This window comes from Wolffia australiana, chromosome 6 (genome assembly GCF_029677425.1).
Source record: "Wolffia australiana isolate 7733 chromosome 6, ASM2967742v1".
NCBI classification, from domain to species: Eukaryota; Viridiplantae; Streptophyta; class Magnoliopsida; order Alismatales; family Araceae; genus Wolffia; species Wolffia australiana.
The window spans coordinates 917730-932179 of record NC_135840.1 but is presented as its reverse complement, the minus strand read 5'-3'; positions in this window follow the sequence as shown (position 1 = coordinate 932179).

The following is a 14450-nucleotide window of genomic DNA, read 5'->3' as shown; positions in this document are numbered from 1 at the left end:
ATCACGATTGTGTAAGTGGTCCTTAGACTTGAGACACCAAAGACGTCTTGTGGACGGATGGTTGTACTTTGACAATCAGCAATGAGTCTCGAATCATGAAATTCTAAACGTTCTTCATTCGGGTGCATCAAAAAGTTCACGAAGACGATTGAGTGGTCAAGATGGGATCATCCACCCTTGGTATAAGAGGCTACAGGTCAAGGAAGATGATGCGACGAAGTCCTTGGCCAAAGTAGTAAAATATCGGAGAAGAGTTTTCTGATGATTTCCGAATGCATCAGTACTAACTCAGTTGACAAATTAGGGTTTGACAGTTGACCATACCCTAAGTCATCCAATATTTAACAAGGTGAGGGATTATACGTACATGGTAATCGATGACGGACATGTTCCATGAATGAGTCGATAAACACTCCTTTGTATCTTCTAGAGCACAAGGTGTAACTTGGCACCACTTGTGTTGGAGACTCAGTCTATTGATTGGGTTAAATCGATCGATGATAATTAATCTATATGATGATGTATTTAACTAATTTAAAAGGCCAATAAAGATTATTGGGGCACTTGAGTCGTTAACTAGACTGATACATGGGCCTAGAGGGTCACACGCATGGTCTTTTGGACATCAGAAGATATACTTTTGAGGGTTTTATGAAAAATACCCACTTAATATTAATAGGGGAAGGCCTTGAAAGAAATTCACCCAGGCCAGAATTGTTCCCTCTTGATGCAATCAAGACGGCATAACGACGACAATAGAGGTCGAATGGGGCTCGTCAATGAGGAGGAGATCTGATGTGCCAAGGACCGTGTGGATACATCTAGGGGCTGTACACTCGAGCAGCTCAACTCATCTCACTCTTGGATCAAAGAAATCATGAATGTGATCTGTGCAAAAGTACTTCGTTTCATGGTTTTATCGATCTCATATGATTTAACTTAAGTCTTTCGCTACAGATCTTTTTGATTTCTTCAACCTTGTCAAGGCCTCTAGAACCCAATAGGGACGACGTTATTGATACTAATTATCACTAACCTAGGTCGAGTGAGAAGCTCCCTTGATCAAGCAATAAATTTTTATTCCTCACTAATATTGATACTAATTATCACTAATAGGGGGGAGAGGGTCAAACCACATAGAGCAGTATACCAAATCTGAGTGGATTTTACCTAAAAAAAGCTGTGTAAAAACTTTAGGAATTATATTCAATTTTATTTTGGTTACATGGACTGAAAATGACAGTGAATTATGACCTTCTCCATTTCAATGATTTTTATTGAATAAAACAAAATTCAGGTAAGTTCATGAAGCTTGAGCTTTAAGGACATTTTTAGCACAATGCTTTAATGCGTGTTTTGATGATTGTTCAAACTGATACATAACTCAATAAGGGATGTGATCAAAGAAAAATAGACCAACAGTCAAGTAGTTGACTGATTGTATGTGAAGATAAAATATGACCCTTAGATATATTAACAGGCTACTTAGTTTGACCATATGCTGAACAAGTCAAATCATGTATTTAGGACATGCATTTTTTATGACATGAAGATAAACATAGTTTTTAACACTCTTTAGGTATTTGTGTGAATTTGTCTTCATTTTATTTGTTGAATAATTTATTCAAAATCCTATTTACTCCAGTCGAGTATTTAAGGCTGAATTTATTGATAATTTAATGAAAATGAATTAAATGATGTGGTAAACATACCTAAAAGTTTAACATTATTTTAAAATTTTAATCATTGGCATAACGGCTAGTTTTTGTTCTTAACTCTTGAAAAGAGTTTTGAAGTGTTGGCAAAATTGTAAATATAAAAAGTTGAAATTAAAATGATGATTATTTAATATTACTTAATCATAATCAATGCATATGACCGTTGCACTTTTGACAGATTACCATTATCCCTTTTGGATTTATAAGTGCAGATATACAGTTTTGAGCCCTAACTTCAAACTCCCTTCTCCTTGCCCTTTGAAAATCGCAGTCCAAAAGCTAGAGAGATCTCTCAATTCCAGGAGAGATTTACACGAAATATTTGAGCAACATTAGAAGAGGTCATTTTTTTTCAAAAATCAACCCAAGCAACGTTGGAATCATGTTTTTTGGTGCAGGGCATTTCAAGATTCGAATGAAAGAAGGCAGACATCTGAACTTTGCACATCCTCGATCTTGTGATAAGTTTACAATATTTAAGATAACTTTGATGCTGATTTTAAGCTTTTGTTCAACACATCAATTTCTGCTAACATCCATACAAAACCAAAAAACTTAGAGTCGCATTATTTGGTTGAGTTTGGAAAGAGTTACAAGGGTTTTAAAGTCGGACACGGAGAGATCAGGCAGAAAAATAAGGACGTGGAAAGATTAACCTCTAGATATTTATCTGATTTTTTTTTGAACACTTCATGGGAGATAACAGTCGTGCAAAATTGTGTTACAAAACCGTTCCATATAAAACCATCACATTTGGTGAAGTATTGAAAAAGATATTTGAGTTTTAAGCATCCGAGGTCAAATGCGAACCATGAATTACATCGAAAGAAAAATGTGGAGGAGCAGAGGACTGAAGAAACAAAGACTACAAACTAGGAGGTATTACTGAAGGGAATTCATAGTTATATTTATGAATCTTTATGTCTGAATTAATTAAATTTTGACATAAAAGTATTCTTGTTGAAATATATAAAATTGGTCCTTGTCTTGAATACTATTTTAAGTAGCCATCAATACTAAGTGTTGTTGAGGAGAAGACATTATTCAGAAATATACTGTTATTGCTAGATCTTTGTGATCACTCAGGTTAAGGCTTTGGGGGCCATAAGAAAAAAGGCTTTGGGGACCAAGTTCAAGTAGATCAAGAAACTTCATTCAGTGGAAGCCTTTGAGGATTGAGGATGACAAAGCTTCATTGACTTTTTCTTTTTCTTGGTATCCTTGTTCAGCCCCATTTCCAAGTGATTTGCTTGGGGGGCATTCACACAAACTTGGTTAGGGCACATCATTACCTTGTGATGGATAACCCCGAATAGCATCAAGGATTAGCCTAAATGTCTGAAAAAACTAATTGTGTCTCCCCTTTCCACTACCTCATTTCTTAGGTAGAAAAATCCTAGGCTAACTAAAACTAAAAATATAATATAAATAGAGAACCTAATTCACATCCACTTAGTTTATTCCTTGGCCACCAAAACTAACAGTTCAGAATATGTTTTAGTGATGTTCTCGTGTTTTTCTATATTTTTTACTTGATCGAGTTTTTCGGACTTAAATGGGGAAGAAATTCTGAAGAAAATGAATTTCGAATTGTGCCTCTTGAACAAATATGGGTCAAGAAAAAATTTCGACCAAGATTTTCAAGATTCTGTTTCACCCCACAATTGTGGGATCTACCAAGTGCTATGAATGGAATTGGGTGTGTTCTTGGGCCAAGAACACCTAATTCTTAGAGGGCAGGTGGTCTAGTGAGAGAAGGAACCACTTATCTTAATTTCTACCATAAGAAATCAATTTTAGTCAAGAAGGAGAAGGGTAGAGAAAAAAAGATTTGGCATACCTGACTAGTAGGTCTCTCCTGGATGCTTCTCACTTCTTGGATCCTTTGGCAGCTCCAATGTAGAGAGAGAGAGAGGGAACCCTTGGGAGAGGGAGTAGGGAGAGATGGACTTCTCTCTCCCACCTAGGCCTTGTCAGCTCACCTTCCACTTGTTCCTCACTAACTCTCAGAACTCTAGAGAGAGAGTAAGAAAAGAATCTTCTCACCCCTTCACTAAAATTCCAAATGAAGTTTCTTTTTTCGTCTATTGAGTTTTTTTTAATGAAAGATGAACTTTGAAAGGATATTGAGTAATTGAACCATGTTGTTCCTTTCCTCTCTTTTGTGAACTCATTTCTCTATCCTAATCCTTAACTTACATCACCTTTTCTCTCTTTTGTCTCTTCTCTCTTCTAATTTATCTAACTTCTCACATTACTTGATATTATCACACCCTAAATTCCTTGAAGATTGATCTAGAAGCATCTACAATCACAATCCCTTTCACAATCTATAGTTTTCTCATTATAAATAGCAAAATTGTGGGTTCAAACACAACAAATTTCTGCCCATCACATATCCGTTTCATCTCCATCCTAACTTTTACCTTCTATTAAAATTAAATGCTCCTATTTGCTCACTCCTTAAATTTTAGTAGCCCTTTACTAAACCTACCGATCCTATCTTACATATAACAAAAATGTTACTTCAAATAAATACAAATACTAAAGAAATATTCTACCAACAATAGTATCTTACCTAATATCTCTTTAGCCTGTTATCTAATTTATTAATTAAAAAAATAAAATACCTCTTCAACTATCTATCTTCATATCTTCCTTTCATATAATGTTATGTGAAAATTTCCAATATACGACTTATTCACTACCTCTAATATCCATAAAAATGTCAATCCTAATAATAATATATTTTCTTTTTGACATATTACCTTGGCCTTGTTTAGTTCTCCAAACACTTCTTACCATATATTAGTGTTATATTTCATCCCAAATTCTCTGTAAATCTTAATCTTATTTTTACTTAATACTTATTTTTTGTGTTATCAATATCATCTTATTGATATTCCTTCATCCTAAGTTCTTTGTTAATCTTAATAATTATTTTATTATGAACTTACTACATTTTATTCTTACCTCATCATCTTATTTTATCTAACCCTAATTCAAAAATCAGATCTATGTTTAGAGGTCAGTCCTTGTGGAGACGTTCTCACTCCCACTATACATGTTTAAGCGACTTTATTATTAAAATTTTAGATTTATTTAGGCATATTAAATTTACAATATCATTCAAATTAACACCCTAATTTTCCTTTGTCAATAATTTCCATGTTGGCAATAAGAAGATTGACCATTCCATATTGACTGTATGAACATTAGTTAAGCCAAACTATCACATTCGTTGGCTTGGATAAATCCACATGGACGTGTGGGCTTTGTTTTCTAATGTCATCTATCAGACATGTCAGGTGGATCACTCTGGGGGATGTTTGAGGTGATTGACCACATCAAATTGCACGCTAAAATGAGTTTTTAAGAAGTGAAGCTTTTTACTCAATAAATTGGTATTATTTGGATTAAGTGTATCATCCAACACAGTTATTCCCAAGCAATAAAAAGTTAGTGATATTGTGGAGTAACTGCTTTGGTTACTATGCATAATTTGGGTTTCCATAGAACAGTCACTTTTATCAATGAATCAAGAAGAATGTAAATATAATAATGGCATCTAATCCTAACTGTCTCTCAAAAGCTGACTTCTGCTTGCTGCTAATAAAAAATGGTGTTAGAGAAAACTAGGGAACGAAAGAGACAACGTAAGATATTATTTATATAATCATTAGGGGTAATATTTATATAGATATTTAATTTAGTAACTCAATTCACGATGAGAGGTTACAGAATCATAGTCTTATAATAATGGAGGATATTCAAATATGTAGTGGTTATAGATCCATTACATATTCAAATCTGTAAAAGAGTACTTTTAAATTTAAGTATGAGGTAAGCCAAATAAGACAGAGAGATTGATATTTGTATGATTCTTATTTTTAATATGTTTGAAATGGTATTACTTATTTTAACCAATTTTTAGATTATATGTGAGATATGATATCAATATAGTAATGAGGGAAATAAAGATTTACACAGGTAGTGAATAGGGAATGATATTTTTGTGAGATGTAAAAAAATAAAATAGGAAGGGGGATAAGAATTAGGATTAATAAAGAAGCATTATTATTTATTTATAAGTAGATTACAAAGGTAGAGAAAGGTGTGTATATATATATGTACATTTATGTACATTTATGTACATATATGTACATAGATGTATATGTATATGATAAGATTTTACGATTAAGAGAGATAGACAAGGGAAATGGTATTATTTAAATTTAGAAGAGTTTTAAAAGTACTTAGATAGTTAATGATGATAAGAGAATATAATGGGAGAATAACACTTATTAACACTATACTACTTATAGTATTATATGATTGGATATATTATGATAACCGAATATGATTTATATCAGTTTATATATTTAAAAGAATTTTTAATTTTTTTATAATATTAAATCCCAATAAATTAGATTGAATTGGTCAGTGCCTAGAACGTGCTTGAAAATGCCTGAAATAGATTAATCTACTAAAAAAAGATTTCAACTTCAATTTCAGGATGGATTTAGCTAAAATCACAGAGGCAAACTATTATTAGATGTAAGAAATCTACCCATGAGTGAAAAAATTCACCAAAAAAAACCTGACTTGGATGGCTAAGGTTTTGGAACCTTTCACCACCCCTTTATGTCTGAGTGCATTTCAGCTGTCCTCCATGGTGGCGCACTTCTGGGACAATATGGAGCTCTAATAGGGGTCATAGACCCTTTCCTAAAGCTCCCCAATGAGCTCCAATGGTTGTGAATGGCTTGGACCAGCCCTAGGGGTAAACACATTTTTAAATGTTTTTAGAATGGAAATTTGTAAGTACATAAATATGTTTAATTGACTTAGTTCCATAAACAAAAAGAAATTAACACTAAAACTTAGGTTAGGAATTAATAAAGCATTTTTATGCATTAATCAATAGTTTTTAGAATTTATCAGTTCATTTTAAATAATCCTTTTTTATTGAAACTGGCCCTTATTGGGCCAGTTAAAGTGCTAACGGAGTTGTTGAGTGGCATAGAGCACACGAGAACTATGCAAGCCAATCAGAATGCGCGATAGCGCCTTCGGTGCGTGACACACACCTGCGCAACACCGTGGGTGTTGTGCACTACATGAAGCCATACGAGGCACCAAATGGACCTATCGCAGTGCTCTATGTCACCTGCGTACAAAGCAAAAAGGACAGGGGTTAATAACAGAATCGGAATATTAAGTTCTTCCGATTCTATGGCAATAAAATGGGGAAAAAGAAAAATTGAGCAGCATTCTTGATTTCTAAGCTCAAGGAAAGAAGTCCTAGCTTCCTGGAAGACTCAAGAACAGCTGGGAGTGCAATTGGAGCTCGATTTAGATCGCAATTTTGACGCTCCAGCGCCGCATTCTTCCCCAAATTCCCAAAATTTGTGGGAAATCTGGGTGTTCGTTGCGCGGAATCTGCCCAGATCGATTCACTGATCATTAGTGTTCGAGAATGAACACAGGTACTTCTAGGTTTTTTGAATTCAATTTTGATTCAATTTTGTGTTCAATTTTAGCAATTTTGTAGTTTAGTTACGTGCGGAAGTTCTGTTGCATCACCAATTTTAATTGTGTTCATTCTCGAATTTCCTTCATTTTTGAATATTTTAACATTCATTAGTACCAATTAAATCATTCTTAATCGAAAAGGATCTTTAATAAACTCACATTAGTTTCAAAATTCCTACAATTAGCAGATTGTGATTACAATTTGCCAATATATGGTAAATTCTTAATTTAAAAAAAAACACAGTTTAATTTCTTAATCCTCAAATTTACCTTGTTTCAAACATGAATAGCATCCTGTAGTGGAGGTCAAACATATTTGGATTGAAATTAACTCTCTGACAACTCGATTAGTTTTCAGTTGCCTGGATTAGCAAAGCATTGCCACGATCTGCTAGTTCAGGGTATATGTCCAATTTTGAAATAAATTAGATAAAAATGCAAAACACCATGAAATGTTACCTTTTGGCTTTCAATCCGTGAGAAGTTTGGATTAGATTTTACAAAAAGGTTTATAATAAATCAATTAGGATTAACTATCTTTTGAAAACCATTTATAGTTCACCAAATAACCCAAAAGCATATTCAACTGAATTAAGTTTTTGGGTAAAATAAATGAGGAACACTAGGGGTAAATTTTTATTTTGGCTTAGTGATCAAAACAATTTAGTAAAATTGTAAGAATCTAAGATCAAATGAACACATAGTCAATCTAGTTAGGAGATTATTTAGCAATTCTTAGCAAGAATTGCTAACTAATCATAAATCCGATGCTTATTGATAAAAGAATTTAGAAATTGAGTCTCTGTTAACTGATATGTTTTGAGCTAAAAAAGTATAAGGTTGAGTACATCTTACGAGCATTGCTTTTATTTGAGTAAAAAGGATGTCATCTGAATCAAAATTAGAATTCTAAACCCTACGTCAATAAAAAGATAATTTTACTGTCGCCTCCCTAGGGTTTGACCCCTTACTTAAGCACCAAGGGATAAATAAATTTTATTTATTAAGTTCAGAAAACCCTTAAATAATGACATATAAACACATATTTTCAAACTTATCAGCCCATAATGAGGTGGGCTTTGGGTTGGGTTGGTTCAAAGTCCAGTCATCCTTATTTCTTATTTTCTTGGGGTCACGGCCGGTGGGCTATGATCAATCTTCTCATTTGTTGGCCCTGCCCACATGAACTGAAATAAAATATCAAGACAATTTATCCCATATCCGAGACTTTAAGATAAATGTCCCTTAAAAAATTGTGTCTCCTCTTATGAGGAGAAAAGCTCATTCTCCCATGCACGCTGGCCTGCCCACTACATCTGCTACTTGATTAGTAACCTATATGGATCACTTCATTGGGGTCTTGTTTGTCCCTATGGCACTGCTAGTTGTGCACTGGTATTCACCGGCTAAAAGCAGTTCGCGTGCTGTGCGCTCACCTGCGTGTGGCAGACTTGACTCTTGCACCTTTTTCATTCCTATGCTGCTATTAACATTTTTTATTTACATCTTTTTCCTCTCTTTTTTATTATTAATTTCGTTAAAATATACTTCATCCCTGCATAATATAAAATAACATACTCGATAGAATAGCTACACCCAATAAAGTAAGATTTTTTCCACATATTTTCAATGAGACTTAATGGGCCTGCAAATTATGCAAAAAAATTGTATTAAAGGTGTTGTTTTAACCAAATGACCCATTTAATGGATGATATGAGAAATCACATCAAAATCAAGATAACATGGGTAAAATCATGCAACATAAGATTATCACATGTAGAATTTCATGCCTTATTTTGGGTTCCTCAGTAGCTTCCATAGAGTAGACACTTTTATCATTAATTCATTAAGAATTTAAATACAATAATGCCATATAATCACAACTACCTCCCAAAAGCTGACTTCTGCTAGCTGCCAGCTGCCCATGCAAGATTCGAGGTGACTAAGGAGTTGATACACACAGCCCTCATCCAACGCATACGATATTTTGATCTCATTTTTCAGGTTGCCAGCAATACCTCTAACACTCACTTTGGAAAATCCTTTCTCTGTCATCTTTCAAGGTGAGCATTGAACACAATAACAATTATCCATTTATGAAAAGGGATGCATAATGATTTACAGAAACTGAAGCCCTAGCGTCACTACAATATTTTGAATAAGTTATCTCGTGTTCTGACCATAAAATACTATAATGTATGAAGCCTCAAAACACCAATACACTTGTCAGGTTTTGGGCTGAATATCTGCAAGCATCCTCATTTTCTCTATGACACAAGCTAAGATTGTTGCTGATGTAGTTAGCCGATGATAACAGTTTCTTTCTACCCTCACCCCTCACCTTCAAGCTCTTAAGACATCCCTAATATATTTCAGGATCTCCCTCTTGGAAGGGTTTCTTTTCAAGGATCACAGACTATATATACTCCATTCTTTGATGCATAGACAGTCCTTAGTCATCCATATTCAAAACCGACATGAGGACATTACTTAAAAGCTAGACCTATCGATTCAATTTTAATAAGCAATTGTTGAGGCCCATTGCTGGATGGCTGATTCTGAGGAAGGCAACTTGGTGATTGTTTGGCTCCATGTAACCTACATCTTTTGACCTCATTTCAAGTTGTACAAAAAGAGTGCATGCCCCTTTGATAACAAGTAAATTATGCATTTAATTCTGGGAAAATAGCACCTTTATATGCATTAAAAGGAATACAAATGTGTGTTATCAATCTTTAAATGATTCGAGCTATTTTTAGATTGATATTATCATTTTTGGGGTTTAAAAAAGAACTTAAATAATTTTTATGACATCAAATCCTTAAAGACGTAAATTGTTTGATTCATAATATACTTTTTATAAGTTTTCTGGACTTGTCTTTAGATAGATATGAATTTCCTAAGTCAAAATATAGATTTATTATATCTTTATGACTTAGTATTTATTTTAAAATGATTTATTTATCTATGTTGGGTTTTAATTTGTGTCTACCACATGTCGCCATTTGGTTCATCGACAAATCACAAACATCCATGAATCACAAACATCTGCAATCTCAAACATCTGAAATGATTATTTTCTCTAATCATAGTGAAAAGGCTCAATTATGGCATCGTCACTCACAATGCCATACTGCACGAATGATTATCTACCATTCTCTGTCTTTTCATCCGCAGGAGTGACATGGACCAGTGGAAATAAAGAGCTGATTTAAATTGCAATATATGTGATACAAGAATTGAGAGAAAAAAGAATTAAAAAAGAGGGGGAAAGAAGTCAACAACTGTGGCAGTACAAGTGGCACACGTGTAACCCTGCCATTGATCAAAAAGCAAAAGGGTGCTGACGTAGCACACAGATAGGCGTGCAACGTCAGGCACCAATACAGAATATTCTCCCTTTTTCTATTGTGATTGATACACATCAGTGTGTCCTCCCAAGAAAGAGGGAATATGGTGATGTGACATGCACCGACACACCACTACATCATAATATTTAAGAAAAGATAAAAGTGCTATTTTCTCTTTTTCTCCTTTAGTTATACATGACAATTTTGAAGCACATGATTGCAAATGACAAGGTGGTCGCACCATTGTCATAAATATCACAGTTGGACAGCCTGACTGAAAATGGAAAAAATGAACAAGTAGGAATCCTTTAAATTCAAAACGTAATCTTTGAAGATCAAGAACTCCACTTGACCTGAAATTTTCAAGGATCCTTCATCTCCCCCTTCTCTTTCCATCCATACCCTCTAATGTAAAAATAGATGTGTGGATCACTGTCAAAATCATCCTTTAACCTACTTCCCAATCATGTGAGCTGATTGAAAGATATTGAGTTTTTGAGATCTGTCAAGTGTGTTCTTTGTGTCCTGAGTGTGTGGGAAGAAGAAATAGAGAAGAATGGGAGCTTACCTGCACTCGCAAATTGCCATGATCCTTGGAGAATGTAAGGATGTATAGTAGGTATCTTCACCTTACATTGCTCTTTCTTGACATTATTGGTAGCTTAGTTTGTTTCCGCATCACATCTCACCATCACACCACCTTAATACGTCCTCAAAATCATGTCGTACCACCTTCATATCATGATTGTACCATTGACTTACTCGTTACTATCATATTCTACTCCTTTTCTATGCTATTATCTTCATGCCTTGTGTCATCCATATTTCATTCTTGCATTCACTATCTCTTCTCAAACTTGAATTATCATTATATTATAACTACTCTCCCTAACTTAATATCTCTATCTCGCCTTGTATTTTCTCATCATTTGATTTTGTATTCAGTAATTATCTCTATTGATCTCATTCATCACCATAATAGGAATATTAAATCCTTATTCGTTGTTACATGTGCAGATGATCCGTACACATCATTAGCTAAAAATTACTGAGTCCAGGTTTATATTTTTATTGAATAATCTGAAAATACCAACAAAAAATTAAGACCCTAAAATTGAGATTATCAGGTGGTGTCGTTGATGGGGAACAGGAAGTAGTAGTTATTAAGGGTTTAATTTATTTATTTATTTTGGTCAATCTCTCGCAACTACTAATCTTGTTTATAAAAGTGCAAACAGCTCCACAAGGTCAAGGGAGATACGAAGAGAAGGTACACATTTCGTCTCAAGCACTCTTTGATGATCACGCTTTTAGAATATATCTCATCATGAATGGAGATGATCCATACTCATCAGTAAATAAAAACTCCTAAGTGAGTACAGGTGTATATTTCTATTGAATAATCTCAAAATACCGATGAAAAATTAAAACCCTAAAGTTGAGATCATCACCCTTCGATAACCTCAAGAAGTGGGCCCCAATTCCTTTGTAGTTGATGCCCTAGATCACTAGGGCTTAGCTTCACCTTAAAAATTCCAGACTCATCAATTTCTTAACCCTTAAACATAATGATTATCAAACATTGTTTAAGCCTAACACTACTTTACTCTATTAAAATCACAATTTCAAATTAGAAGTCAAACATGAAATTTTTTGTCATATATTTAGGCTAAAAAACATGTAAAGTTCATATTAAACAGTTCATAATAATATAAACATCTAGTCAATCCATGAAATGTAGTTTTACACTAGAATGATGATAATATGAAACATAATAATACCTAAAATTATTTAAAAGTTATAAATTAAATATCTCATACTATATTGGTCAAATTGATGCAGGAATATAAGGGGGGATCAAGGATGACGGGAAACCAGATCAGTAGGTTTATGTCTAAGCTTCAAACTGTGTGCTCGTTATCCTTAGAGTTGGCCACTCCACTCATTAGTGGTAATGTCATAGCTGATCAGAATATTTGAACCTCTAATACGGTGCTCTAGAGATGGATGAATGCTGCACATGATCCATGTCTTTCTCAGATATTTGTGACTTCATCCATGAAAAACAGTAGCTTCTAGCCCCATGCACTAATGATATGTTCCGGATTCGATATAGCTGATTCGTTGCAGTGTTTTCCCTTTGTTATTATGGGTGGTCACTCAGAATGAAAATCTAAGTTGATGATAAGAATAAAAATATCTCGTGGTTCCTTGGCCAGGCACTATAGGAGAAGCTCCACACTTAAATGGAAAATGTGGTTGCTGCACATGGGTAGGCATTGGTTATCTCAGACAATGACATGATGGCACCATCCTGTGGAGCCGGGTGATGAAGGCTAATTACCTATGTAACTATAGTGTCTTTGAAATTTAAAATTTCCTAAATAAAAAATTTGGTAAAAATAGAAAACTCACTCAATTATATAGCAGGAGCGAGGTCCCCTCCACAGGGACTAGCCTTGACATGTGAATTTAATAGTGGAGTTAGAGTTAAGAATAGTAATAAGATAATGAATAAAGTAAGTGATAAGTAGTTAGTAGGTGGACGGAATACTCAATGCATGACAGAACTACATATGAGAGGGAGAGAATATAAAATATTATTTATATCTTTGTACAGATACTAGAGATAATAAAGAATTAAGATGTTTGGAAAGAATTAATTGTATCATAATTATCGGTAATGTTAATGGAGGTAGTGGGATAATTAGAGAAGATTAATAAAGTAGGTAGAATAGTAAAATACTATGAATGGACGATAGCATAATGATAGCGGATGTTAAGGTTTTAGTGAGATGGTGAATAGTGTGTTTTGGTAATAAGATGTAAGTAGTTAGTTGATAGAAGTATTTATTTTAGTAAGAGGTAAGAAGAAGTATTTTAAAGATAGGAGAATTTGGGTACTATATATTAAGTGATAGATTGGAGCACATGAAAGATGTATATGTAAGCATAGATTTTAAATAATAGGAAAGATAGGTAGAAGTATTGGGATTATTTAATTAACAAGAGCATTAAATATATCGATAAGAAGAATATATAAGATAATTGAGTTAACTAGATAGATATAGAGATTAAATTTGTGTTTGATTTTAGAAGAGCTTAAGTATGAGGGAAAATAATAAGGGGAAAGAGGGGAATGGATTTATACATATATATAGATATATTAATATTTAGAATTTAAGTACAAGATATGTTACCTAATTCAGAAGAGAATTAAAGGGTTAACTAGTTCATCAAAGAAAATGGGAGGAAGATTAAGAATATTAAGCAGATGAGTATTAAAGTGTACTTCATATTTTTATATTTATGATTATGTGAGGTATATAGTAAATGGTTTATGTAGGGAATATATTTAAGAAATATTATATTTTTCTTATAAGGTACAATTGGGAGAAAATAGGTTGTTTCTGTCAACACCATGCAGATGTTTGAGAGAATGTCTCAACGAGGCCAAAACACAAAATCACGATGAGCACATAACTTTCTCTGAATGAAACTGAAATTCAATGAATGTAATATGTTTAATGAATTATTCTCACTGAGATTGAGCTAAAGAAGTTACCAGATCCACTCTAAATCGAAAGATGGGGGGTGGGGATGGCGTTCACCACCCCCTACCCTCGGTTTACAGCCTCCCCATATTTCTCCTCCTTGCTGGCGAAGATTCCTCGCTTGCTAGCTCTTCTCTGATGCCTCCTCTAGTTATCTACGCAATGACGGAGCTGTCATGACCCAGCCAAACACTTTCCAGCTCCAAGAGGGACGGTCATCAGCCGTTATTATTTTCCTTTGGTAAGCTAGGCCTTCATTATATCTCTTTAAAGTGTCATAATTGATTCAGCAG